At 34.4% G+C, this 4,722-nt stretch overlaps 3 protein-coding genes across 6 annotated transcripts in view; 1 reads left to right on the top strand and 2 right to left on the bottom strand.

Annotated features, from left to right (window-relative positions):
• The window catches only part of FASN1 (Fatty acid synthase 1), a 14,731-nt gene extending 11,974 nt beyond the window's left edge, over nucleotides 1-2,757 (bottom strand). The window contains exon 1 of the mRNA XM_018019526.2: nucleotides 2,461-2,757. The gene's annotated coding sequence lies outside the window, so the exon portion shown is untranslated. The remainder of the gene's footprint in view (nucleotides 1-2,460) is intronic.
• Wbp2 (WW domain binding protein 2) overlaps nucleotides 1-4,722 on the bottom strand; it is a 59,762-nt gene that overhangs the window by 29,509 nt on the left and 25,531 nt on the right. The gene's annotated exons all lie outside the window — the stretch shown is intronic.
• Nucleotides 1-4,722, top strand: part of LOC113463911 (xanthine dehydrogenase-like) — a 69,462-nt gene that overhangs the window by 39,626 nt on the left and 25,114 nt on the right. The gene's annotated exons all lie outside the window — the stretch shown is intronic.

Raw genomic sequence — 4,722 nt, 5'->3', positions numbered from 1 at the left:
TAAAAAATAATGTCAAAAGCGGCCATTTAATCGCTCTGGTAGGTTTAATTTCTACTCACTGATTTCAGTTTACGCATAAAACGATTACATAAACAGAGCCGTTAGTAGAAACTGGGACAGGGTTAGAAATTGGGACATTATCATACATATACATATTAACATTTCTCACGTGCGTACTAAATTTTCCTAACAATCGCCTAAAGCAGTCTACTAACAATTACAGCGGAAATTCGATTACGCACTTCGATTGTGCATTCTGATGGTTATCAGATGTAAATGATATCAGGTGTTAAGGTGTACGACATTAATTATCTGCGACGTAAACAGAGGATTTGTTACTTTCACGGTTGCATACATAATTCATTATCGGACTTTCTTCAGTCGATTAATTGCATAACCGATTAAATAATATAATTGACCTTGCGCGGAACGAAGATGAACACCACGTTCCAAGATTAATTAGGTATCTAATCTGGCTGATATCATTTTTATCACACGCGTTCGTAAATTCGCGCGATTCTATCATGAAGAACAGATAGATCTGCTAGACGAACGATGACTATTCAGCATGAGTCGATCACGTGTCGCCAGGTGCAGGCAAACTAAAATAACCAGAATCATCAATATAGAATTCTTCTACAAACGTAGATTAAAAGTACCTCGATAACTTTGAAAGACTTCATATAAAACGAAATCAACTTTTTTATCGACTATTTATTTTTTATCGCTTCTATTTTACGTTTATCTTAATGTCTCTTCTAACGATAGTGATATCAAAATAATGTAACGGCAACTATTTTATTTTATCGCTTCTATTTTACATTTACCTTGATGTCTCTTCTAACGATAGTAATATCAAAAATAATGTACCGACAACTATTTTTTTTTTTAACGCTTCTATTCTATGTTTTACCTTTACGTTTCTACTAACGACAGTAATATCAAATTATGTCTCTCTTGAAACCGTACAACGTTCATTTGAACCAATTTTCGCTAAAGTTATTACGGATTAAAATCGAAGTGATTCTAGTTACGTACTCAGAACTTACAGATAGCGTACAGCTCGCATCGATGTGTGTACGTGGTCAAGTTTTATCGACTTCTAGCGTGAACTTTACAACGAATCATTATCATATATTAATAAAATCACCGAATGTAAAATTCGTTACATCACCTAGTGACGTTTTTTTATATTCAATATTTGCTTAAACGCGGAATCTACACGTGTCACGAATTATAAATCTACGGAGTCATAATTTGATACCAAATGGTTGGAAATGCTTGTAATTTATATAAAACACAGTTTTATATTAAAAAAAAAAACTGTTTATTGCGAATAGTTTGAATTTTATACAGGGTGTCCCTACAGTCTGTTTTAGAAGATAGAATAAAACTTTTAATTGTCAGTTAACGAAAAAAGACTGATTCAATAATTCCGTGACATGATTCACATTGAAATTACTTGTCATTCCGATTGAATATGAATTTACGTAAATTCTTGCCAATGCGTCCAGCAGTTAATAAATTTTTGCCAATGCGTCCAGCAGTTAATAAATTTTTGCCAATGCGTCCAGCGTTGAGGGACACTAAAATGTATCACAACAATCGTCTGCCCTTTTTCCTAAAAACTAATTCCTGTTGAACGGTATTCGGTAAGAAAGTGTGGTAAACAGAAACTTGTCACAGCAGTTGAGCATGGCACGACGCAGTAGTATATAAGAGTTTACTCAATTTTTAACGTCACACGTGACACAATGTTCAACTTGCGAGCTGTCGTGAAAAGAAATTTACATCCAAAGGATTTACATCCGTAAACAAATTAAAATTCAATTTTCCAAGTGAGAAAATATACTGTCTTTGTCATTCAGAGAGGTTTCGCGATTCACGTGGCTGTGGAATTCGTTAATTGAAATTCGATCAGGCTTTGGAATAATGCAGCCGCAGTCTTTTTCGACGCAGCCAATTCAGCCGATTCCTCGGTTATTCAAACGAACACCGGAAACGGTGTAACGTCGTGCGATTCGACGATTGATTTCGGAGACTGAACGGAGTAATTGTTCACGGGCAACCCGTTTACCGTTACGGTGAACCTATTACGTCGGCCCAACCACGTAAACCAATCGAATTCGGTCTCTCTCTTTAATCCGTGTGTCACGAAACCGACGGATCACGATCGCGTTTTACATTTTTTTTCAACCATAATATTCCGCGAAGGTAAATATTTGCTGGTGAATCATAGGAAATGATAACAGTCGAAGGAGACTAGGTGTCCTAACGGTTTTTTTCATAACAGAACAGCGGAATGATAGAATTCGCGTTTTCAATAGTTAAATTCCCCTCGACTGGTCGGGACCTAAAAATTGTTATTTCTGGATGAATTGGTTTGATAAATTTTCAAGCGAATATTTTGCGTATCGATTCGTGCCGGATGTGAAGCGAAGCACTATGAGACCCGCTTACCTCGCACGTGAAATATAATCCTGAGAACGTCCCTTTCCGACCGATGAATCCTTCGTTGCCTAATGTTGCACCCCCGGAAATAAATGTTCGTTGCGGAGGTTTACCGACCGGCGTTTAATTAACAAAAATCTACGAGTAGCTTGACCGATGTTTAAACTGTAAGTTAACCGTGAAATACGCGACATGCGATTATTTCACGTTCGCCTCGTTGGAACTGGTTACAAGCGTCGCGGGCACGTCGTAGAGAACTGGCTAGCGTCTAGCTCGTGAGCATCTCGTTATTATTGAATTGGACAGACCCTATGGTATGGTCTGACATCAGACCATGTGGTAACGACCAATAGGAGTAACCGTTTTTAATACGCAGGCGCAGTAACATGGACCGGCGTTCTCGTCTTCTGTTACGAATATTCCGCCGTTCCGCCGAAGCGCATTTAATTCTTTCAGCTGACAAACGTCCGACCTGACGTATGTACACGCTAGGCCACGCTAGAACCAGCCGCACGCATGCAGATGTCACATGTCGAACCTGTCGCACTTCTTTCCTTTCTTTTCTTTTTACGTAATCTCACGCATTATCTTCGACGATAACTCCTCGCCCATGGAATCGTTCGCCGCGGACGAGTGACGGCGGGGATCGATATCGTTCTAGTGCAGTAACGTAATCGTCGGATTTCCTAATATACGATACCATTAGACTGTCCCATCGGGCCATTCACGGGACTCTGTTAAGTTCTTACAAAATTTCGGATTCTACCAACGAGGTATTCATTCGGTATTTAGAATTATACATTTTTATATTAGACGATTTTTGTTATAGAATACTGCATTTATTCATTTATAGATAAAATTCAAAAACAAAATAGATAATATTCATTTGATATTCAGAATTATACATTTTGATATTAAACGAATTTTCTTATAGAATACTGCATTTATTCATTTATAGATAAAATTAAAAAACAAAATAGATAATATTCATTAGGTATTCAGAATTATACAATTTGATATTAAACGACTTTTCTGATAGGGTACTGCATTTATTCATTTATAGATCAAAATCATCAACAAAATAGATAATATTCATTAGGTATTCAGAATTATACATTTTGATATTAAATGAATTTTCGTACAGAATACTGCATTTATTCATTTATGGATAAAATTATATTAACTCTTATTATACATCGATGTATTCATTTGATATTCGAAATTATACATTTTTATATCAGTCGACTTCTTTTATAGGATACTGGATTTATTCATTTATAGAAGAAATTGTATTAACTCTTATTATACATCAATGTATTCACTTGGTATTCAGAATTATAAATTTTGATATTAAACGATTTTTCTTACAGGATACTGTAATTTATTTATTCATGGATGAAATTATATTAACTATATTATTATACATCGATGTATTCACTTAGTATTCAGAATTATACATTTTGATATTAAACGATTTTTCTTACAGGATACTGTAATTTATTTATTCATGGATGAAATTATATTAACTATATTATTATACATTTATGTATTCACTTGGTATTTAGAATTATTAATTTTGATATTAAACGACTTTTCTTATAGGATACTGTAATTTATTTATTCATGGATGAAAGTATATTAACTATACTATTATACATCGATGTACGATACTTACCATAAAGGCGACTTTAAGCCAGTTCTATATTTATAGACATTTAGCCGGTATTCAAATTATCATTCAGTTACTTATTTTTAAGAACCTCACCTTTGCTTTTGCTTAATATTTGCTTTCCTGTTTCCTGTACACAACAGAAACTGGAAATGTGGTATAGACAAGAATAGCAAATGCTTAATGCGATCTTAGAAATAAGTAGCGACTATGCACACCGGCCATTGAGTGGGACTTTGAGATTATACACTTTGTGTATTATAGTACAAGACTATCTTTCTTTTATCAAGAACTGCACTTATTCATTCATGGATTCCATTGATTGATAGAATTATTTTAGCGATGGTTACAAATCTTTTAATCGCTCTATTAATAACTACTGATTAAATTTCTGTAAAACTCAATCGACAATACTTGAAATTCAAATTTCTCCTCCCATCAGCTAATTAAACAACTTCAGTTCTTAATTACTCATCAGTCAAAAGTCAAAAGCCAAACGTTAATTATAAGCCGGTGTTCAATTAAATTAAAGATTTGATCGTTTATCTGCAACCCTGATTTCATATCGATGTATTATAGATGTATGTGTGTATTATTTATTA

This window comes from Ceratina calcarata, unplaced genomic scaffold (genome assembly GCF_001652005.2).
Source record: "Ceratina calcarata isolate Rehan_Ccalc_2016 unplaced genomic scaffold, ASM165200v1 scaffold188.2, whole genome shotgun sequence".
Lineage (NCBI taxonomy): Eukaryota > Metazoa > Arthropoda > Insecta > Hymenoptera > Apidae > Ceratina > Ceratina calcarata.
This window is presented reverse-complemented; position numbering and strand designations above follow the sequence as displayed.